General features: G+C 44.6%; 1 long non-coding RNA gene across 1 annotated transcript; it reads right to left on the bottom strand.

The window, feature by feature from the left end:
- Positions 1-8,853: 8,853 nt before the first annotated feature.
- Positions 8,854-11,759, bottom strand: LOC122496912. Its single transcript, XR_006300985.1, has 3 exons — positions 11,420-11,759; positions 11,141-11,227; positions 8,854-8,938 (listed from the first exon to the last, which is right to left on the bottom strand). It is a non-coding gene; the product is annotated as an uncharacterized LOC122496912 (long non-coding RNA).
- Between the last annotated feature and the right edge of the window lie 13,000 nt (positions 11,760-24,759).

The following is a 24,759-nucleotide window of genomic DNA, read 5'->3' as shown; positions in this document are numbered from 1 at the left end:
AAAATTTGCTCCTTCCATAGCTCGAGTAAACCTTCATGCCAAATAAATCTCTCCAAGGCCGATTTCAGATGAATGATGTTCAAGATGAAACAAAGTGATGAGCCTACATGGAAACATATATCCCTTTTCTATATACATTTATAGACAGATGTCTCTGGAACTCAAGAAAATGCCTTTCCCTCCATCAAAATACCAACTCCCCTACAATTTCTTGGCGGTTCGCAATTAGAGCATCCTGGAGAGACTGCATTATTTTACCTCAAATGTGTAGAAACACATTGTTCTCAGAAAGCTGTGTTCAAATCTATTGAGTGTTGGCTTGTCCGATCATTGGGGTCATCCCAGCTGTGCAGTAAATGCTGGTTTATCCTTCTGGATATCACGGAGTCATCCAAAGTCAGTGTCCACACAGAAGTTGTGGATTTGTTTGAATAACATCGTTATGCCTACAGGAACGTGAATGTCCGTGGTGGATTGACGTATAGAACATGGTTAGATGTTGACGGGCAGGATGGAGGGCAGTAGGGAGAAAAGTTAAAGCAAACAAACAAACAGGGAGGTCATCTCAGAGAATTAGGAAATCCGGATTTTTTCTTTTACAAGCCTCAGATCTTTCTGGGATTCCATGTGGCTTTCATTTCTAGCTCCTTGTCTTCTAACAAAGACAATGAGGATGGTGTTTAAACTAAATGTGAGCCCTTCCAAGAAACAAGAGCTCCTCCCTTCTCCTCTTTTAGTCTAGTAGCAGAATTTTCTTTTGCACTATTAAAAATGGCGTGGGCCACCTTTTCTCCAAAAACACACGAAGCTGTGGCATAACTCTTTCCCAAATAATTAATCTTTCCAGTGGAATCTTTCAAAGCCCCACGTTTCCTGTTATTTTATACAGCTGCAATTTGTAACTGGAGCTCCTGCCCAGTGTTCCATGGGCAGAGCGCCAAATCCCCTACATTTCACCTACCAAGGTGCCCCGCACAAATAATCCTTAACCGCAAGTTAAACAGTTAGGTCCTGTTCTAGCCGAAAAGAAAGGCCCAAGGAACAAAAGACTTTTAACATGTTTCTGTGTTAAAATTTTAGTGGATGCTCACAATATTTTATTTTCCAGCGTCAACATTTGGAAGTATCACCATGACGCCACAATAAAAGAAGTTTCAAACATGGATTGGTTCTTGTGTCAGGCTATTATTTGTGGATCACAAAAGTGACACCCTTTTCGTTATCTGGAAGCCAGAAACACTGAATTGCTGTGTCAGACCAGCCTTGTTTCCTTCCTTGTCTATGAGCTGGAGGACCAGAGCTAAGACTGGCTGGAGGGTAAGTAGAGAGGCAGAAGTCAGGAGGTTGGCTGTGACCCCCTTCCTTCTCTTTGCATTTCACCTCTTCCCTCCACCCAGTTATCATTTCTCCAAGCTGCTCGTGAGGGAAGTTCTCTCAAGATCACTAAGTTGGGAGTTTCTCCTATTTTAAACTCTCTCTATCCTCCTTCCTACCTTTCCAACTCTCATCACACATTTTTGCATATAACCTGCCTCCTAGTTTTCAAAAATTGAAGCCATTGAACCAGACCCTCAACTTCTGGCTACAGCCCCACCTACCCTGACACCATCCCCCTTCCTTTCCTCCCATCCTGGCTGATGCTTTCTACCCTAAGGTCAGGCCCTGTGTTCCGGATCCCAGCCCCTCCTTTCCTCTCTAGAGCCTGACACTATAACATGTCTCTTCTCCCCTGTATACTCATCCTTCTCTGACACTGAATCGCTCCTATTTACACTTAAACATACTCAAGTCCCTCTTAAGATAACACAAAGGCACCCATCTCAACCCACACTCCCTTCCTGCCATATTACTCCTTCCCAGTAAAACTTCTCAAATAGGTTATTATGCTACTCTTCATTTTCATCATTTTCCCTCACTCCTCAGCCCCATTACTTTGGCTAAAATGACTAATGGCCACCATGTTGCTAAGGCAAAGGACTCAGTACTCACCTTTCCTAGTCTCCCTGGGACCCTTCTCTCCTGAAACCCTCTTCCCTGGGTTCTTCTTGTTTTCCTCCTACTCCTGCCCTGTTCTTTCTTTACTTTCTTTCCGTTACCATCCTTCTCCACAGAGCCATTCAATGTTTCTGTTTCTTAAGCTAAAAATGATTTTCTCACTCCATATTCAGTCACTACCATCCACATCGATAGCGCCAATTATCAGACTCATATATTCAGTTGCCTACTCAAAATCTTCACTTGGACTTCTCGTAGCCCCAAGTTCAAACCCCAAGTCATAATCTTTCCTCCTAAACTTGATTCTGTACCTCAGATTCTTATCTCAGCAAATGATGCCACCATCTACCGGTTGCTCAAGTCATAAACCTGACATACTTGGTAACTTGCTCTATTTCTCAAATCTAACCATTCCCTTAGGCCTGGTGAATTTAGCTCCTAAAATTTCTCATATCCATTCACTTCCCTCCATTTCCACAGCCACCACCAACCTTGGGCATCATCTGCTCTCTTCTGGACCATTTCAATAGCTTTCCAACTGGTTTCCATACATCCATTCTCAACACTCACTAAGCTGTTCTCCACAACGTTGCTACACTATGTCACTCTCTTGCGTGGATTCTTTTAATGGTATATAGGACACAATATCTGTGTGCCTCTCAGACTCCCTGGACTCCTTCCTTCTGTTTCTCTGGGTTGGGTGTTTCACATACACCTCAACTTCCAGGTTTGGTTGAATGCCCCACCTTGGTCATGACCACTGAGGGGCTGAGTGATGTACTCAGCACAGGGGAATTAGCTTTCAGTAGAGTGAAACATGAACAATGGGCAACGGAAGCTGGGAGAATACTAGGCAGATAAATCACTCCCTCCTTTCTCTCTGATAAGAAATGCTCTGAAATATGGTTTTCCTCGTAAGCTTTCTGGAGAAATTCTGTATGCTGGACAAACACACCACTTTAGTCTTCAACTCAGAACTGACTTCCTAGAGGTCCCAAGTAAGACAAATGTTTAGGATAAAGACCAAAATATTTACCCAAGACTCTACATGGATTGATTCCACCTACTTCTGTAGTCTCTCTCATCTCCTATCACTTTCCCCTCATTTTTCTATCTTCAGCTACAGTAGAGAGTTTTCTATTCACGCCAGATCCTCACATGCCAGAAAGTTTATCTGGAAAACTCTTCCTTTCCACGCACCCACCCCCTCCTTCACCTGGCTAGCTGTTTTTCCAGCAGATCTGTTTCACTTCCTTCACTTCCTTCCAAAGGAAATCTCTGTGGTCCTCTCCCTGCTCCTGCTCCTGCTCCCCACTTTTTTCTGTTTCCATTGCTAGGGACTATCAATGATCTGTGTCAGGATTTGACTAGTGTCTGCCCCCCTCCCCACACTGACTGTAAATTCCATGAGAGCAGAGACAGCATCTGCCTTGACCCCTCCTTTGCATCCCCAGAGCAGAGCCTAACACTCAACAACATATACGGAGTAAACAAGCTCTTCAGATCCAACTCTCCTGTTTTATAGCTGGAGAAGCTAAAAGCAAAGAGATGAAGGGATTCATTCAATTGAGCCCATCAGTGGTAGAGCTTGACTGTTCTTATACATTCTTTTTCAATTGAAAATCATCCTTCTTAATTCTGAAAAAAGACACATAACAGACAGATCAATGAAACAGAATAGAGAATCCAGGAATAGACCTCAATACCTCTGTCACATACAAAAAGTACTCATCCTCATTCATAATAAAATAAATGCAAATTAAAAATGAGGTGAAGGGGTGCCTGGGTGGCTCAGTTGGTTAAGCACCGACTTCGTCTCAGGTCATGATGTCGTGGTTTCCGGGTTCGAGGCCTACGTGGGGCTGTGTGCTGACAGCTCAGAGCCTGGAGCCTGCTTCAGATTCTGTGTCTCCCTCTCTCTGCCCCTCCCCTGCTCATGCTCTGTGTCTCTCTGCCTCTCAAAGATAAATAAAGGTTACAAAAAATTTTTTTAAAATGAGGTGACTTTTTTGTATCTTTCTAATTGGCAAAATTCATAAAATTTGGTAATTTCCTCTCTTGGAGAAGGCACTCACCAATAAAGTGCCAAATATATAAGAGTAAATATATAAGTGTTTGTGAAGTACGTATTTAAATTGTATTCTTTCATGAATGACAGTGTGACATTATAATAGGTACAAAATCACAAGAGCACATGTTCTCTGCAATTCAACTAGCAGTTCAACTTTTGGGTATTTATCCTACAGATGTATTTGCCCAGAAAATAATAATAAAAACATACAGTTTATTCATTGTAGCATTATTTGTAATAGCGAAATATTTAATGTGCATTATTTAGGGACTGGTAAAGTCAATTATGGTATTTTCACACAAAGGCATAGTATGTAGCTGTTTAAAAAAGAATGAGGTAGTTCAATCCTTTCGAAGTCCATATTCCTATCTGTGACTATTGCATATTTCCATTGTAGGAATATTCCATATCCCTATATATTCCATATTTTTGTATATACTAATGTGGGACCCTTTCTACAATATACAAGTAAAAACCCAGGTGGACAGTAGTTATATAATTAAGCCCCCATCTGGGTTAAAATGAACAAAACCTACAAATAAAACCAACTGCATTGTTAACGAAACTCAGTGAGGTCAATGCCTTCTTACAGTTTGTCTTTCTTACATTGAATAGCAAATACTCCATTAATATTTTTTATGAAGTTCAATAAGAAGAAACGACGTAAGGGGAAGGGGGCAAAAGGAAAATGGACAAGTAATCATTGTTTATGCTTGTTTGCCAGTTAGGTGATATCTCATCGAAAGAGAAAGTGAAATCTGCCCGTCAGTATGATGGTTTTAGATCATCTGCGGATTTTTGTTGTTCTCCATGAATTAGTTAGCTATTCCCCATGGGAATTGAAGAGTTGTGTGTCCTTGGTTGTATCAACTCCTTTCTGCCTCAACGAGAAAAGAAAAGATACTCAGTAAAGCTTTGTCTGCCCAACGCTTATTCAGATCAGGTTTCTGTTATTTGCATGTCCTCACTACTGGATTAACCCGATTTCTCACTCACATATCACATCAGGAAAATCAAATGAAAAGATGCTTATGAACTGGCAGAAAGCTTGGCTCATGCTAAAGAAACAAGTATAATTTGATTAAATCTAGGATTTCGTATTGCTGCCTGCATGTTCTTTTGGAAGACATATGACTATATAGCTTAGACCTGGGAAGTACTAACTGTGAAATCTGGCTGATGCCAAAGTAAATATCTGCATGTTTTCCTGTCGAAATGCTCAGTGTGTGTGCTCGCCCTGCCTCAGTGGGGACATTACTGCTGCAGAGGCGCTTATGTTATTTTTTCCTGGAAGGCTTTTTTTCTAAAGTAGTATTCAAGTGTGTCGATATGAAACATGTTTTCTAGTGTGACAAAGGCCCAGTGATATTAATAACATCAGGAAGCTGTTGTTTTCCTATCCTGAAATCACTATCTTAAAGGCAGTGAGAGTCTTTTCCACTCACCAGAGAGCAGGTAAAGGGATTTTTGCAGGATTAGCCTTGACCCTTTGGCTTCATCTTAGATAGATAGATAGATAGATAGATGATAGATAGATGCAGATGGACAGACAGACAAGACAGACAGGCAGACATAGAAGGTATATACGAAGGTAGTACACAGCATTGCTTTAACTAAGGAGAGGTCTGGAATGAAGACTGCATTTCTCAGCTTCTCTTGTGGCTGAGCAATAACATGTAAATGATACTTTTGAATGGTTCTTTCAAGGACTTAAAGGAAGCTGAATCTGTTGGGATGAGTCCATTTCTCATCCTTTGGGTTTGATGGCCTGTTAGAAGGCTACTGCAGCACAGAGATGAATAAGGCACAGCCCCTCTCCTTGAGGCATTTATAATGAATCACACATTAAAGGTATGAAATGACCAGAATACAGAAGAAAAAGGAATTGATTCTGTGTGGAGGAAACCCACAAGGCTTCACAAAGAGGACCCGGTCTAAGCTGGGCTTTACAGAATGGGTTATAATAATAAAATCTCAGATTTGTTAAAGACTTACTATGTTCCAGGCGGTGTACAAAATGCTTCCCAGGCATTATCTCATTTACTCTATGTGACAGCCCTGTGAGGAAGGTATATGATTATCCCCACTTTACAGATGAAGGAACTGAGGGGCAAAGAGGTTAAATGACTTGAAGATTAGAGAGGTCGTAAGTGGCTGAGCCAAGGTCCAAACCTCAGCCCATCTGATGTTCCTAAATCTCAACCCCCAGGATTCGGTGGTGTGGACTGACGTGGATGGAGAGATGGGGAGAAAAACACATACAGGCTTCTCACCTCCATCATGAACTCCAGTAACAGTCAGTGCAGGCAATTCAATCCAAGCGGGTTGTTAGGTAGAGATTAGGCCAGTATTGCCTAAAGTATGTCAGCATATTTGGCAGGACATCAGTCTTTTAAGATGCTCTGCAAAAACATTAAAAAAATGAAAATAAACAAAAGACTTACACACATTAACATATAAAGGTCCTGAGAAGGCCTATGGTAAAGAAACATGCTTAATATTATTTTATTTTTTAAATGTTTATTTATTTTTGAGAGAGAGCATGAGCAGGGGAGGGGCAGAGAGAGAGACAGACAGATAGAGAGACAGAGAGACAGAGGATTCGAAGCAGGCTCCTCGCTAACAGCCGTGAGCCTGATGTGGGGCTCGAACTCTCTAACCATGAGATGGTGGCCTGAAATCAAGAGTGGGACGCTTAACCAACTGAGCCACCCAGGCGCCCCAGAACTCTCTGATTATTGTACTGACTCAGTTTTATAAGCAAGTGCCAGCACCAAGCAATCACATGCTACAAAAAAAACACAATAGTTGATAGTTCTTTTCTAAAACACTGTTAAAGAATTGAAGCCCTCTTAATAATTCAGCCTGAAAAACACTGGGCGGAATTATGTTCAGTCCTTCCCTCTCAAGATATCTTCGGCTAGTGCAGGTACTAATAACTGGATTGTACTACCTTTTTTTTTTTCCACTTGACTTTCCCAATAGAAACAAAATAGAATCCCTTTAGCGCCCCAGGAATACACTTTCTGAGGAACATATTTTGGGAAAGCCTGCTTTAGACAAAACAACCAGTTGAAAGAAGGCTTCACTTTGCGTGACTGTTTCGGTATTGAATAGCTACAGCTTTGGACTCTGATTATCTGTTTGTTTTTTTGTTTTGTTTTTAAAGTCATCACATTCTAAACAGAAGGACTTCATAACCAGTCCTAGTTGTGACTCCTACTATGTCTGTGATACTAAACCATGCACAAACACATAAACACACATGCACAAAATACTACAAAGCTTAACACAGGGTAACATGGCTGTAAAGTTAAAATCAGATCAAAACCATATGAAGAAAGTGACTAGGTTATTCGAGGCCTATTGGAAGGAGATGAATCTAAAAGAGATGCTTGCTGTATAGAGATGCAAAGTGACAAAGTAATAAACCATAAAGCACAACAGCAATTTAGTTTCCCCGTCTATGACAGCAGCTAAAATGAACACCGCATGCCAGGACACTGCCAACGGTATCTTCTAAATTAAAGAAAAGAAGAAATGATTTAATTCACTGATGCTTCAATGGCTAGCTAAATATTTATACACCCCACAAGCACTGTACTCAAAATTTACAGTAGCAAAGCAGCCTGCAGCAACCAAAATATTGATTGAGTCATAAAAACGCAAGGTTATTAACCCAAATATCTTCTTGCTTTGTATAAAACTAATTGCCAGGCCAGGGAATGCAATTTCTGAGACAATTACCAGGAATGGGGGCTTTAATGACTTTCTCTTACTCTTTGCATAAATAAACAGTAGCTGCCCAATCCAGGGCACTGGATGAGTTTCCTTCGGCAGCTCAGAGTCAATCAAACGCATTTCTCGCCGTGTGCCCAGGTGATTCTTTACCTGAAGCTAGGCCCGTGTGCTTCGGCAAATGTGAAATGTGTGTTCCTGAAACCGTATACGTCCTCGGGCCAACATCCTATCTGATGATACATTATCAACCGTAAAGCTGTGTGAAGGAAAACAAACATAAGCGTAAACTGCCAAACGACGAAAGGCACCTCTGTTACAAAAAGCCGGCGTAGTCATTTGCTGGTGTGCGTGGAAAGCAGAAACTCCAGGCAGCCTTGGGGTCAGCAGGGGAAGGTGTCAGGGAAGACTTGGCAGTTAGACGGTGTGCTTCCTGCCCGGGGCCAGGCACCCCTCCCCCCACGTATCTCAGAACATAGCCAGGCGTGGTCTAGCTAGTGGCTACAGGACAGGATGGACAAGGAGGAGTCAGGACCTGGAAGCAAATTTTCCTCCTGGAGTGGACGGGCTCCCGGGAGACACGACCAGCTGAAGGAGCAGGGAGAGTAGAGCTTGATCTCTGGAAGTGCGGTTGTGAAGCCAACTTTGGTAGTGCTCGCAAGGAGTCCGGGTCGGGCAGCTCCACACAGAGCAGTGGAGATGTCCCAAAAGACAAGCAAACTATGAGAGTCAATAATCCTGGAGTGGGTGATATTCAGAAATCCAGGAAGAGGGCCATTTACCCTGGGGAGGTAGATCAGCAGGAGCCAGGACCCAGGCACAGGCTGTAGGGAGGGCTTCTAGGTAGGCAGAGGCCCAGGTTAGCAGAACCAGACAGGACCCCGATGTTTTGGTTGGAGTATAAGCTGGGTATTGTTGCTGTTACAAAGACACCCGACACAGCATGCCTTAAATAGTACAGAATCTCATTCCTCTCTTGTGCAACTGCAGTAGTGAAGGACACCAGGGCTCCGTGAGGTTGCCCAGGACCCCAGGACCCCTCTGCTCACCGTGTCCACCCTTGTGTCTGAGACGGCTGCTCCGGGAGTCCTCTCCGCTTGGTCACGGCATGCTGACCAGCACCGTGATGGAGTTCTGGGCGGTGGGAAGGGAAAAGAAAACAAGGCAGGGGTGGAGAGAGGGGTAAGACACTTTATTTTGAAACCCGGGAAGCAGAAATTATGCACATCGCTTCTTTTCTTTTTTTAAATAATTTTTTTAAGTTTATTTATTTTGAGAGAGACAGAGCATGAGCAGGGAGGGGCAAAGAGAGAGAGAGAGAAAGAGAGAGAGAGAATCCCAAGCAGGCTCTGTAGGGTCAGTGTGGAGACTGACACGGGGATCAAACTCACGAAGCTGTGAGATCATGGCCTGCGTTGAAATCAAGAGTCAGAGGCTTAACCCACTGAGCCATGCAGGCGCCCCCACACACCACTTCGACTCGTGGGCCAAACGTGGTCACGTGGCCACTCCCAGTTGTCAGAGGGACTAGGAGATGAAGTCCCTACCTGTGTGGTAGGGAGGAGGGTGGTAGTAGTAGTTTCTTGTGGCTCCTGTAACATAGTAGCAAAAACTTGGTGATTTAAAACAACAGAAAGTGATCCTCTATGGTTCTGGAGGACGTATGTCCAAAATCAGTATCACTGGGCTGGAATCAAGGTGTGAGGGCGGCTCTTCCTGTGGAAGCTCCTGGGGGAGGATGCCTTCCTTGCCTCTTTCAACCTCTGATGCCTGCTGGCCTTCCAGCATTCTGTGATTTGTGGCCACATCTCTCCATTCCCTGCCTCTGGAACCAGATCGGCTTCTCTTCCGTCTAGGTAAAAATTTCCCTCTACCTCGCTGTTATAAAGATACACGTAATTGCATTTTTAGGCTCCTTCCAGATCATGGAGATCCTCAATCACATCTGCAAAGATCTGTTTTCCAAGTAAGGTAACACTTGGAGGTTTCAGGGATTAGAAATTGATATTTGGGCCGGGGAAGGGGCGCACATTATCCAGCTTGCTACCGGGGTACTCTATTGCTAAGAGGAAAAAGGAGAAAATGGTCTCTGCATCACTCAGCAATCAGAATCAGGAAACTCTGATCAATGCCGTGAAACCCACTCAGGGCTGAGTACCAAAGAATCTGTGTCTAGCTCTTCAGGTTTTCCTGGCTTGGCTCTAGACTGGTCTGGAGCCTGCACTGGGGCCAAGTCAGGCAGGTAGCCCTGGCCCTAGGGAAAAGAGGGCCACTAAGCAAAGGCAGTGTGTGCCTTGTAAACAGTATCACCCATAGAGAGAAACTTGGTAAGTGCTACCCAAGGACACATAGGAGGTTCTCAGACCAATAAATCAGTACCGAGGCCTCAGCAAAGCACTGTTTGCAGATCACAGCCCCTAAAGACAGAAAATGCCTTCCACCTTCACATCCCTCACCCTCCTCACCCCCGAAAGGCCCCAACAGTCCAGATGCTTGTAAGTGAAATGGCGAAACCCTCTTTCACCTACTTCCCCTGTTCCACTCCCCAGAATTAACCATTGTTTGTTAACAGTTTGATCCTTCCTGACTTTTCTTTTTTCCCCCTGACTTTTCTTTATGTGTTTATAAACGCACACACAGAGGGAAATACAATGGTGCCTTTTTACATAAAGAGGATTGTGCCATACATGTGTTTTATTTATTCACTTAATAATATGTCATAGACATCATGGCTTGTCAACGATAATAATAAATTCAGTACTCACACGGTGCCGGGGGAGATGCTGAGCACTTTCCACATTCTTTATTTCACATCTCACACCACCTTAGTAAGTAGGTACTATTATTTTCCTCTCTAAATGATGACCGACATTCACAGGGAGCTCAAGTGACTGGCCCAAGGTCACACAGTCGGTGAGTGACTGAGCTAGGGTCTGAACCCGGCTTGCTACTACCTGGACCCCCATCTGCTAGCATACTTTGCTATCACACAGACGTCCTCGGAAATCTTGTCAGGCAGCTCTTCCGCCTACATCAGCCGTGGCACCAGACAAGCTTAACTTTTGCATCACCACCTCTTAGACTTCCCTGGAAACTGCAGTGGTCCCCCTGGTTACTGGACGGCTGGCTGTCTTGTAGGGCACGTGGCTTCAGCCACCCCAGTCTGTGCTGGGAGGGAACCCTTAATTCTGTTCCAGCGTTTGCACCTGCCCTGGTCCCAGTCCCTTGGCGTCTGCCCCTCGGTCCCTACCTTCTCTCTGCCTCTAAGTTTGCTCTCTTAAACCCTAGCGGGTTTGGTCCAGCATCTGTCACCCTGCTCAGATAAGCTGGCCTTACCTGGCACCTTCTGCTGGAAAATCTACGATCGTGAATGGTAGTTTTTGACTCTTCCCTAGGGCTCCGAGCGGGCGCTGCTGCTTTCTGCTGCAAAAGCCAATAGAAAGTCTTTGTAATCATCAACCTTTCCTCCTGGGTCTCCCCGTTGGCCTGAAGCAGGCAGTGAGGGCCTGGTACCAGTGAGACCTCTGCTCCCCTTCTGGACCATTACCATGGAAACAGATGCCGTAGAGAAACCACATCCCCCTTCCTGTCTGTTCGCATTCCCCAGGTGCTTACCTTCTTGGGAGCTCCGTCCCTCTCAGTTTCCCCGTTGCCTGCCTTCCTACCATCGAAACCTTCTCTCACGCACGGGCAGGTGGAAATGGCTGAGAATGTAGGTGCCCAGCCCAGCGTCTTCGGTCTTCCTTATGGACACCAGGACTCCAATGTGCGGCTGAGCAGTCCCTGCTGATCGACACAGACACAGACACGGGTGTTGGTTAGTGGGGCAGAGAGGCTTTCCCCTTCAGAGAACTTGAGGCTTGTGGGTCTGATCCCAGACCTTTGGAAGCTAAGGGTGTGCCGAGGCAGAATAAATTGCTCTGAGGTGCCAGGAGAAAAGGCCTCAGTTATCTCAGCTCTGCCTTGGTGCAGCTACTTCCGGTGAGCCCTGCTCACGGTCCCGCCCTTGCCAAAGCCGGCCTCCTGGCCTGTCACCGCGTGGTCTTTGCTCCTTGACCTAGTTGCCTCAGGCCTCACCAACTTGAGGACAGGCAAAGCAAAGAAAGCAAAGAGGTTGCCACAGAACGGGGCCCCTGAGGCACTGTGGTCTCAGGATGAAGTCCAGGCAGAGGTTCCGGGTGACCCGTTGACCTCCCGTTGACCTCCCACCAGCTCCACCCCAGACCCACTGAATCTGAATCTCTGGAATGGGACCCATATTGTGTTTTAACAAACCTCCCAGGGAAGTCTGAGGCGTGCTCAAGTTTGAGAACCGTTCTCCTGTGGCTCCTTCTGATCCTCTCTCTCCTCGAAGGAAACAGGTCCACTTCGCTCACAAGACTAAGGGACTTTTTCCTGGGTAGTTGTGGTTTGTCACTTTAGACAAGTGGCCAACCCTTGCGAGCCCGTGCCCAGATCTGTGGGCCATGTGCCAAACTTTTCTGTACTCTGTTATGAGAAGTCAGGTATCTACCAGAGATAAGGAAGGAACTTAAAGCATTGCCTCTCTCAGGGGTACTGTTGTTTTATGAGGCCAAGACAACTAACAGTGGAATCTCAGGCTTTGGAAGGAGAGGGATTTAGGGGAGATAGCACGGTTTTCATGGTTCTCTTAAAACCAACATGTTGAGAGGGTCCCCTTGTTGTCAGAAAGGAACCCAGGCTTTGTCATGCCCCATGTGTATAGTTTTGTGCCACTTAGGCTGAAGTCAGGCTTTTGATTACCACAACCTTCTAGAACTCAGGGCTGGAGTGGGAGCCAGAGCCAGATCATGAAGGGCCTTAAAGCCATTTCTTTTATTTAAAAAACATTTTTTAAAATGTTTTATTTATTTTTGAGAGAAAGAGAGAGACAGAGCATGAGCAGGAGAGGGGCAGAGAGAGAGGGAGACACAGAATCTGAGGCTCCAGGCTCTGAGCTGTCAGCACAGAGCCTGACTTGGGACTCAAACCCACGAACTGTGAGATTTCGACCTGAGCAGAAATTGGACGCTTAGCTGACTGAGCCATCCAGGCACTCCTGAAAGCCATTTATAAAAGTTGGTCTTGGGGCCCCTGGATGGCTCAGTCTGTTCAGCATCTGACTCTTGGTGTGAGCTCAGGTCATGATCTCACAATTCATGAGATCGAGCCCTGCTTGAGAACTCTCTCTTGGGATTCTCTCTCTCTCTCTCTCTCTCCCCCTCCCCTGCTCTCTCTCGCTCTCAAAATAAATAAATAAACTTAGAAAAATAAAATAAAAGTTGGTTTTTACCCTTAGAATATTGGAGGAGCCATGGAACGCTTTTAGGCTTACGAATGCCACGCTCAGATTTAGAAGTGAGAGACAGCTCTTGCTTCCTTGCAAAGAATGGATTGGAGTGGGGCAGAGTGGGGTCAGAAGGACTGAATGCTCAAAAACCACTTAGGGACACAGGTGAGAGAGAATGGCAGCTTGAATTAGGGCGTTGGCTGTGGTCATAGAGAGAAGTGGACAGATTTTAGAAATATTAAATACGGACAAGAGAAGGAAAAAGGACAACTCACTGCGTGCTAAGAACTGTCCTGAACATTGACATCTAAAACTTACAGTGACGGCCTTATGAGGTCTCTACTACCACAATCTTTGTTTTACAGACAAGGAAACTAAAGCACAGAGAAGCTAAATGTCATGGCCAAATAGTTTCTGACTGGTTGAATGTAAGAGAGAGAGGGAAGGAGGAAGAGTAAAAGATGACACTTGGTTGCTGACCTGAATACCAGGTGGATATATTGGTGCCACTTGCTGAGATGGGGCGCGTGCGAGGGGAGGCAGGTTGCAGGGGGGAGAGAGACAAGGAGGTCTCCCTTGGACTTGGGTTCGAGAGATGGAGCTCTTCAGCTGTTTCTCCTTAATATTCTTTCCCAAATAAGCCACTGTGATGCAATTTACGCATTTTTATCAGAAAGGGTTATGATGAAAAAATATGCAGGTGTTGGGAGGGGGTGGGTTTCAGTGAATTACTGGTATGGCTTGTTTTTAGGGCTCTTGGGTTCAGCCTCTGCTTTGGGACTGCTATCCCTGAAACATGAGAGCCTTTGTCTTTTCCTTGGTAGCTGCTACCTCAGTGCATTGAATTCTCTGGTTTTGCATGTATGGCCACTTCTTTGGAAAAGGATTCTTCACCCAAGAGACCAAAATGAATCAAGTAAATATGTGTTTAGACAGTTTCTAAAAATCTGTAGTTTAACCCAAGAGACCAGAAAGGTTCCTGTCTCCTAGGTAAACAGCAATTAAATGGTGTATTAAAATGTATATTATGTACCCGATTGGTCCACCGGGTAATTACGCATTTCAGGAATATCTGGAAACATGTGTTCTGCTTCCCTCAGCACTGTTTCAATCCATCAAGTAACTGTATACTTAGAACATGTGTTCTGCATAGTAAGAGTCGTTTTATAAACCCCTCGTTAAAGGGAACCAAACTAAAAGGCATTAGCTGCAGACCATCTTTCAGGAGTGTTTATGCCAACCAAACGTAGACAAAGGAAAACAAAACCATAGAGGCAAAGTCGTCTGCCATGGACCGTCCCTGACTGGCTGCGGAAACTCAAGGGTGATCCTGGACCGTGAAGAGAGCAGATGTTGGGGCTCACTTGGACACCTTCTGGAGTGAGGCTAGAGGATGTCAAAAAAGAAAACAGGGAGAAGGGTTATAGCACAGGCACAGGTTACAGCCCCAAGGGAAAAATTCACACTTCCCCTGAAGAGAATGAAAAGCAGGTGTTCTCTTGGCTGGTTGGCAACGGAGAAGCAGTGGGCCAAGGTCCAACTCTTTCGAGGGTGTTGTGTTTGCCAAAGGGTTGGAGCAGTTGGGCACTTGGGGTCGGTGGGGATGGGGGGACACAAGAGGAGAAGGAGCGGCAGGACGCCCCTATTAAACCTGTGGCCTGGGGCCAATGGGTTACCCATAGCTGCCAAGGCTTCTGAGCCCTCTTGGCCTCACCACTGTTCTCCAGGAGACAGCAGCATGCACAACACTTTCTTTTCCCTTGTATTTCAGTCTCTCCTTAGTTTTCCTAAGTGCTGTTTGCAAGTTAACTCCCGCAGGCTGCAAGGAAGCAAGGATGCACCGAACTTTTCCTGGTCTGAGAGTCTCTGCGAGCCCTTAGCTATTAAATAGAAGGAACCAAGCCTTCCTCGAAACGCACCGGATTTAGTGGAAAAGGGGAACTAGAAACTTGGAGCCCCGGAGGCATCACCTGTATCATAAAGGCCGGAAGAGCTGTGACACAGGAGGGGAGATGGGCTTAGGAACTTAAGATCCTACCTGGAAGGGCTGTGTGCAGAGTTAACTCGCTGAGGACCAAGGACACCAGGCTATAGGAGAGAAGCAAAGCAGACCAAACCAAAGGTAGGCAAACAGGAAGGTGGAATAATAGGGAGGGTCCAAACGGAAGTAATAACCGGAGGGGAAATTTCAAAGTGCAAAAGAGAGGAAAGGAAAAGGAAAACTTTCAGAGAAGTCAGGCAGTGTCAAAATACAGGCTTTCGTGGGGGTTGATTGATGATTTGCTTGCTTTTAAGTTCACCGGTGGTGGAGACAACATTTTCCCTCTGTGTATAGAGAGGAGAATTCTCTCTGTCAGAATGGTGGCGGCATCCCTCTTGCTTTAATTGTCGTATTATAACAGTGCAAAACAGTAGCTATTATCTGGGAACTGGGGAATTCTTTTGACGTTGTTTTTGGACCCAGTCCTAATCAGTTTTGAAGTATGACACAGATGCATTCTCCTAATGTGTAAGGTCTAAAGTCCTCGATGCTGCTGTCTGAGGAAGGAAACAGGCTGTGTGAAATGCCCGAGTGGGTCTTGGCCAGCTCCTACAGCCTGAAGAAATAACCGTGTCCTCGGACACGGTAAAGCAGGTAAAGGCTGCCAGGTGGCCTTGGGCTTCATGATGCATTACGTCCTCGTCACCATCAACGGTGTCACTGCCCTGGGTGGTTGGGTAGGAGAGCTGACCCCACTTCGTCGTCTAAGAGCCCTCAGCTGTTGGGCTCCTACTGGGTACAAGCATCGCCTTGGCTGCGTCATATTCATCATGCCTGATCCTTGCAACCGCTTTGCAAGGTAGACTTTATCTGCTTCATTTAACGAAGGGACAAAACTAGCATGATCTTGGGCTCCTAAGTGAATTTAGTCTTCCGTGCTGCCTGCACAGCTACCTTGCTGAACCGTGTTTTATGGGCTCATTCTTCACAGGACACCAGCTTGTCACCCATCCACACCGTATTCCTGTCTGGAGGGGGGTAAGCAGGTCAGTAAGCTGTGAGATCAAGAACACAGAGATCAAAGGCACCCTGATGGGGGCAGGGTCCAGTCCAGGACACTGGAAAGGGCCCACTCCCCAGGGTCCATTTGGTCATCTGCCACATGTCCAACACCTGCTGGGTGCTGGGTGCTGCATGGGACATAAGGGAATCCTTGTGGCCTGTTCAGGAGATGAGTCATGAGAAACCTCTCCATCAGCCAACTAGTGTTTCCTGAGCGTTTATTTCGCTACGTGCTGGATAAGGCCTGTTCTAGGCTCTGGGCCTTGTAAACAAAACAGACAAAGATCCCTGTCCTTACGGAGCTGATAGTCTAGTGGGGCAAACAGAAGAATAAGTAAAATCTATAGCATGTCAGATAGCAGGAGGGAAAAGGACCACGTGAAGAGGGGAAAGAGCCTAGGAATTAATGAGGGGTTTTGCACTTTTAAATAGGGTGGCCTGGGAAGGCCTCAGTGAAAAGTTGGCAACTGAGCACAGATCTGCCCACAGGAGTGAGGGCACTAGCTAGGGGAAGAGACTGCAGGCCACAGGAATGGCAAACACCAAGAACCTGGCACAGGAGGAAGCAAAGGAGAGGGTAGTGGGAACTGATTCCAGAGAGGAAGGGCACCAGGGATGAGGCCAGAGCAAGAAGGAACTTACAGAGCCCTGGCAGAACTGTGCTTTCCCAGGACACCAGTAAGACGTTAAGGAAAGGTTTTGCACGGAAGAGGAAAATGATTCTAATTTTTTAATCAGCTCACAGACCACTGTGTTGAGAACAGTCTACATAGTTCTTAGGAGAGTAAGGACTGATGTCAAAAGACCAGTTAGAAGGCTCTAGAAGTTTCCAGTTCTCCTTTCCTTCCTCCCCACCATCTAATCCATCACTAAGGTTTAATGATTCTGCCTACATTTCCCCCTTGTCCTTCTGCTGACTGCTTGTAGAACCTCATCGTTGTTGAGGGGAAGCATCGCTAAGCAGCTTGGGAGGGTCTCTGCCCTCACCCCTCCCTTCCCATCATTGCCCGTGTAATTGTTTTAAAACATAGGTCGGATATTATCACTTCTCTGGACAGCTTTGATGTGCCAGATGCTGGGGAGATTGAAATATGATCCCTGCCCTTGAGGAACTCACAGTCTGGTGAGAGACACACAGAAGCCATGACCTGCAGAGCCAGGTGACGTGTGCCACCAAAGAACGGGGCACCAGCCTCTGCCAATCACGAGAGGAGTGCAGAATGAACCCTTCAGCAAGGCCAAGAGTGAGACAGAAGGATGCTACACTGTGCCCAGGCCTCGTTCATTTTAGTCCAGGGAGCTGGGCAGACCCGGCACACTGTGGGGGCTCCATCTCTCAGAAGTAGACTCACATTAGCCCAACTCACAATAACTGATGTATTTCAATTAGAATTTTTAAACATTTCAATTAGAAATGTTTAGAATTTAAACATTTCAGTTAGAAATGTTTAGAATTTAAACATTTCAATTAGAATTTTTAAAAAACAGACTTTATTTTTCTAAAGCACTTTTAGGTTCAGCAAAATGGAGTAGAAAGTACAGACATTGCCCATATATGTCCTGCCTCCTCATACATACTGCCTCCCCTGTATCAAAACACTGCACCAGAGTGATACATTTGTCACAATCTATGAACCTATAGTGACACATGATAATCACCCAAAGTCCACAGTTTACCTTAGGGTTCACTCTTGGTGTCGTACATTCTATGCGTTTTAACAAATGTATAATGACATGTATCCACCGTTATAGTATCACACAGAGTAGTTTCATTGCTTTAAAATCCTCTGTGCTCTCTCTATACATCTCTCCCTCCCCACAGCCCTGCCAACCACTGATCATTCTACTGTGTCCATAGTTTTGTCTTTCCCAGAATGTCATATAGCTGGAATTGCACACTCGATAGCTCTCTCCGGTTGGCTTCTTTCACTCAGTAATCTGCATCTAAATTTACTCCATGCCTGTTCATGGCTTGACAGCTCATTTCTTTTTAGTGCCAGATAATATTCCATTGTCTGGGTGTACCACAATTTTTTTATCCATTGACCCACTGGCGGACATCTTGGTTGCTGCCAAGTTTGGGCAATTATGAATAAAGCCGCTATAACCATTCCTGTGCAAGTTTTTGTGTGGATGTAAGTTTTTACCTCATTTGTGATCATCTTTGAAATTCCCTCCTTTTTCCTCTTTGACACTGTCAGCTCCCCGTTCTTTTAGGTGGTAGACTAGACTTTCCTTCCTTCATCCCTGAGAGGCTTTGAGCTCTCCTCATTAAGTGATGAGTGGAGACTCCATACCATTCTTCATTCATTTGAAAAATACAGAGAGCTCACTTTCTACAGGGCAACACACAGAACGTCTCTCCCTGAAGTCACCATGTAACTTGAGAGGCTTTTTTGTGGGCGGCTAAGCGCTGATGAGAGACCTAAAAGTTAGAAGCTCGTGGGGAGCCTGGGTGGTTCAGTTGATTAAACGTCTGACTCAGACCCAGGGTGCGATCTCATGGTTCATGGGTTCGAGCCTTGTGTCGGGATCTGTGCTGACGGCTCAGAGTCTGGAGCCTGCTTTGGATTCTGTGTCTCCCCCTCTCTGTCTGCCCCACTCCCTCTCACATTCTGTCTGTCTGTCTGTCTCTCTCTCTCTCTCTCAAAAAAAAAAAAAAAAAAAAAAAAAACATTAAAAAAAGGCCATCCTGTCCTTGAGGAGGCCTTCCCAGGTCACTCTGTCTAAAAAGAATCTCTCCTCCCAAACACACCACACTCTAATTTACCCCTTTGCTGGCTTCCTTCATAACACATCAGCATTTGTCACTGTTTTCTCTGTTTACTTTGTTTTTGTCCTTCTGAACTAGAATAACATACTCAGTGAAGGCACAGATAATGTATCTCCTATCATTATATCTCCATGTCCCAGGATACATTATGTGGCATATCCTACCTTCCCAGTTAAACATTTATTGGTTGAATTTTATTTTATTTTATTATTTTATTATTTTCTTAAATGCTTATTTATTTTTGAGAGAGAGACAGAGCATGAGCGGGGAGGGACACAGAAAGAAGGAGACACAGAATCAAAGCAGGCTTCGGGCTCTGAGCTGTCAGCACAGAGCCCGACATGGGGCTTGAACCCATGATATTGGCTGAATTCTAAAAATGAATGAATGAATGAATGAATGGATGAACGAACAAGTAATTTGTCAGAGGCAGTCTTCTCTCTCATCGTAAGTTGGGGAGCCTCTCCTGCAGGGTCTGGGACTTGGTCTGCATGTCATTCTTCTTTCAGGAAACCGATATCCAGTGATGCCCACCGAACACACGCCAGGGTCTCTTCTTTCTTCTGCCGGACAAAGCTCTTTCTCTTGGTTTTCCGAGATCTCAGTCCACACCACCATAATTAATCACAGCCGTTCGAATCATTCAGTACTCACAACACATTTCAAATTTTTTGTACTCATGACACATTTTCAAATTCCTGAAAATTTAGGATCTGAGAGACCTTCTTGTTATCTCTCGGCAAGACAAGACCACCTCTTTGTGCCACATTTTATTTTTATGTATTTATTTAAGATTTTATTTATAAGAAATCTCGACACCCAATGTGGGACTGGAACCTGCAACCCCGAGTCACGTGCTTTACTGACTGAGCCAGCCAGGCGCCCCTCAAATTCCTGAAAATCTGATTGTGCCCTTGAAGGGACAAAAAGACGCAAAGCATGACTAAAGAAGTGAACAGTGATTACAAAGCAATGTCTCCCAGTAACCATACAATTATCTACAGTGCTGACAGAGGTCTACTTACCTGACCATACATCTATCCATATGCTAGCATTGGATGCAACTTCTTTAGTATTTAACACACGTCCAGCAAGTTGTACAGAGGTCTATATCGAATTGCAATACTGTTGGCTAACATTGTTGTAGCAATTGTATGTTGCATTGCACCAAAGATACATTTTAAACGTTATTCTGAACTCATCCACCTGTGCCGGGTCTGCAGTCCATCACTTGCTCGTCAGTGTGCTGGTCTATTGACCGTCAGTCTCCTGACATTTGGCTTGAACTAAATGCAAGAGAGCCGACGTTGACACATATGGGGTTTCTGCTTCCTCTATTAAACGTGCATCTAAGAAGTGAAGGTATGCAACCCTGCAGGTGTGTACAGTGATTTCATGTCTCCTATTGAGCATATTTCTGTCAGGTAGAGCTGAGTATTTTTCTCTGGCTGTGTAAGCAAGAAAGAATGGAAAAAAGGAACTGAGACTAAGCCAAATTGGCCAGGACCAAAACAGGAACTGAACCAAGATCAGACACTACTGATGGGCACCAGTGGCCACACACAGCAATCAGAGTGAAAGAAGAGTAAAAGCCAAGATCAGCCAAGTGCCCAGGAAAGCTCCCCAGCAGACTCCGCCCACCTGCTGTCTCCTAGGAAACAGAGCCTCTGAGGCCCTCTAATTTTAGTGAGGTGCTACCAAGACGTAAGAAAAGACATAGTCTATGGAGGCAGGAAATTCCGTGGTCAAGACATGGGGGCCATGAGGGTAGGGTGAGGAGGTACCTGGACAGGAGTTTAAAGTAGAGAAGGGCTAGGGACAAACAAGAGGGTGACAGGGTTGTCACATATATGGGTTAGACCACACACCTTACAGGAAAGATTACATAGGGTGTTATCAAGCGGGAATAAAGTGAAAGTCTTTCCAGATACATGGCTCCCACTTTTCACGAGGGGTGATCTTGATAGCTAGGTTCCTGCTAGGTTCCTGATGATGATCTGGGGAGTCGGAGCCAGACATTAGGAACCACTGATATTCAGGGTCTATCCCACATCACCTTTGTTTTGTTATTCAAATGTACTAATACTTTTGTAGTGGCTTATACAAGCTCCAGCCTCCCCTACCTCTTGGTACTTCTTGCTTACCTATGATTTTACATCTTGGAAGGTCTTCAACTAAAAAAAAAAAGTGAGTTAAGAGAGTCTGTGAAACTCGAAGTAGTTTTATTACCATACATGTACTATACTATACGTGTAAGGTCTGGCTTAAGATCTTTTTTGGGGGGAGGAGATTTAAATGACAATAATAGTAAAAAATGAGATCTGATCATTTTCTGTGGATTTCAACACTATGTGAAAATACCATCCCTCAGACCATTAATTATCAAGGATTAACTAGAGGAGAGTAAGAAGAAGGAAACACAGTTACAGATAGAGATATAGACACATGTGCATACATTTCAAGTTTAATACTGAAGTTGAATACTGAAGTCATTAGAAGTAAAAAGATTTAGTGCCACCCGATTTTCCCGTGTCATCTTGCCATGGGAAAAATTGCAAAATTTTATACATTGAAATCCATAAATGCTGAGGAAGCCACAATTAAAAATATTTTTTTATTGAAAGCTAAAATGTAAGTTATTTTTAATAGCACAGAGACAGATGGGTGGGTTAGAGTAGAATTCAGAAATGAGAGACTTATGTAGCTATTTACATTATCTGTTTAAATCAAAAGAAAGAAAAGATATCACTCACTCATTACTAACGAGGTAGTATAGACAAACTAGGAAATTTAGGCCCAAATTGCCACATTGTGACCAAATTTCTCTAAATTCTTGGTTCTCACCAAGCCAAAGTTACTATTCTCCCTCTTGTGTTACATTAGGCATAGCAAAAAATGGATTCAATTTCAAAATCAGGTCACTACGTCAACAGTTTTGAAATCAATTTTTATAATTTAATGGCTGATTTCCTCACAGTTCACCAAAACACCAGCTCTTGACCTATTTATTTCTTTCATTTAGGTATAATAAAAGGCTATACAGAGGCTTGAACCTCTTCTACACTTTTAAGAGAGTTAAATGAGACTTCCTTTTTTTTTTTTTCAAGGCTTTGATTATTTCACACAGCTATCCAAGGTTCAGACACATAGCCTTATTTGAACATCATTTATCTATTTTTTTTTCATATGAAAGCATAGACATTTAGAGTTAAAAGGATCTTAGAAATAAATTAGTCTGTATTAACCAGGGGTTTGGGGTGTACAAATGACAGAAAACAAACTTAAGCCAGGTTAAGCAAAAGTAAGCATTAATTAGAATCAATCTGAGTGTCTCATTTAATTGTAGGCAAGGCAGGGGTACATGTAGGTCTCAGAGACACCTGGTCCAAATGCTACCCCCCACCCCCAATGATCTCTTATCTCTGCTTTTCACTGCATGTGTTAGCTTCTTACACTTCACCTGGTAGAAACAGGACTGCCAAGTGGTCCTGAGCCCCTCTCTACACAATCTACCCAGAAATGCTGACTGTTTTCCCAGTTCCAATTCAACAACAAACAAAAATCCCAAGGAAACACTCTGATTGGTCCAGCTTGGGTCAGGTGCCCACTCCTGGACCAATCAACTATGGGAGGTGGAGTCATGTAAGAAAATGGAGGTCACAACAGTTGAGGTGTGGGAGAGAAACAGTTCCCAGAAGAAGTGACGAAGATGATGGGCAGACTGCCTCCCCTTCAAAAAAAAAAGTTCACTCTGACTCATTTTACAGATGTGGAAATTTGGGCTCAGAGAAATTAAGTGACTTAACTCAAGGTTACAACTTGTACTTAAACTCAACTCATCTGGCACCTAGTCAAGTGTTTGGCTCACTACCCGACAAAGCTGTTGATTTTTTTACATCTTTATTTCAAGCTTTTTCAACAGGAAAGATAGGGGGTGGGGTGGAGGGGGGTGAGATTAAGGGTCTTATGCTATGCAGGAACTTCTTCCCGGTTTTTTGCTGGAGTTCTAACTCCAGAAGTCACTCTGTTGCCTGACTTGCTTTATTTTCTTATTGGGGGAATATACATCTGAAGCAGGAATCCCCCTGTTGTTTTCTGCTCCCGTCAATCCCAGAGGGCTCACCCTGTGTCAAGATGGATGATTATCATATAACAGTCTACATTGAGGTACCAGGGACTAAGTGCTTTGTATTCATTCTCTCATTTAATCCTCCTAACAGCTCTAGGAAAGAGCCATTAGTAGCATTATCATACCCATTTTGCAGGTAAGAAAAGTGACACACACAGAGGTTAATTGGCTTTTCTAAAGCCAGAGCTGGAAGGTAGCAGGACTCGAACCCAGCAGTCTGACTCCAAAGCCCTTGCTCTTAAACACTGGAGTTTACTCCTTCCTGGAGAAACACCTTCAGCCTGTGGCTTGCCTGCACTAAAGCCCTGTTAGTGTCTGAGACTCTTGGAATGCCTGCTGACCTAGAGTTGGCTCATCTCGGGAGCTGTTGCCAGCCTGTCTCTGCTCAACCCTGCTTCTCTGGACCCTTGTCTTTTACCACTGTTCCTTGAGCTGTTGTGACTTGTCCAGGGCCTGCCTCGTCACAGCTAACAGGCTGCTGCTGTGGCTGTTCCTGGTAGTGGATCTGTTGTCTTGCTGCTGTAAAGAGCCAACTCTTCTGTCCACGATGGATGGAAGTTTGCCCTCCCTGCCACCCTTGATGGCGTGGTTTAGGGAGGAGTCCTTTTGTCCTCACAGAAGGAGAGGAGGCTTTTTCAGGTTGACAAGTTTTCCTTAGAAAAACCAGAATCAAAGTCCAAAGGGACAAAGGTGATTGTCATAGCGACCCTGTGCAGACTTATGCAGACCCCCATAAACACAGACCTAGCCGCTAGTGACACACAGGGAGGAATACTATAACTCGCCCCCACCTCAGGATGGGGTCCCATGTCCTCATGGGACAGCCTGGATCTCTTCCCTTGGTTATGATAGGATTATGGTTTAGGCTTTGGGGCTAGGCTAGGATTTGAGTCCCAGACTACCGTTCAGCAAGCAGCCTTGTGATGTTGGGCAGATAAACTTTCAGCCACTACTCTTGTTTTCTTATGTGTCAAACGAGGGTAGTAATATCTGCCTCAAACATTGTTGTGAAAATTAAATGAGATACAATATTAAAGCTCATATGAGAGTGCTAAGCATAAAATTAACTTCAATAAATGATGACATTATCAGTTTTGAGTCTTAACCCTGGTGACTGGGCCCGACCTTTGGGCCACCAAATCCTTATGATTTTTTGAAGGGCGTGAGGTGGCTTATGTGAATAGGATGGCTCATGACCAATATGTAGTTTGCCCTTGATCCTCCTTCAGTTTAGGTCCTGGCTGGAGGAACGTGGGTTTGGTAACTCAGAAAGGCAGGCAGAATTAGTGGCAGGATGGACGAGAGGCCCCTCACCCACAGTAGGGCTGGAAAAGACCAATCTGCCAGTTACATTCCACCTGCAGAGAAATGTGATATGTGCTATGTTCAGGCCCTGCCAACCTGAGGGTCAGCCCTGGCAAAGCAAACTGCCTCCTGGAAATGCTAATAATTGCACAACACCCACTCCTACCTGATGTCCCAGCACTCACATACATTCTCACCTCCTAATATTTTAACCACAAAGGTATGCCTTTTGTTAAATCTTTACCCATTCTTTTGCCTGGCATTTTTTTGTTTTTTGTTTTTTTCTGTTTTGTTTTGCTTTTTGTTTGTGTTTTTTTTTTTTCAAGTCCCAAGTGTAGGAGCTATTTCTGATTTGTGCGGTTGATAAATGCTTCTACTTTAAATTTTTTGTTTCATTAAAAATTTTTTAATGTTT

This window comes from Prionailurus bengalensis, chromosome A3, assembly GCF_016509475.1.
Source record: "Prionailurus bengalensis isolate Pbe53 chromosome A3, Fcat_Pben_1.1_paternal_pri, whole genome shotgun sequence".
NCBI lineage: Eukaryota > Metazoa > Chordata > Mammalia > Carnivora > Felidae > Prionailurus > Prionailurus bengalensis.
Note: the sequence above shows the minus strand (reverse complement) of the source record. Positions and strands in the feature narration are given on the sequence as shown.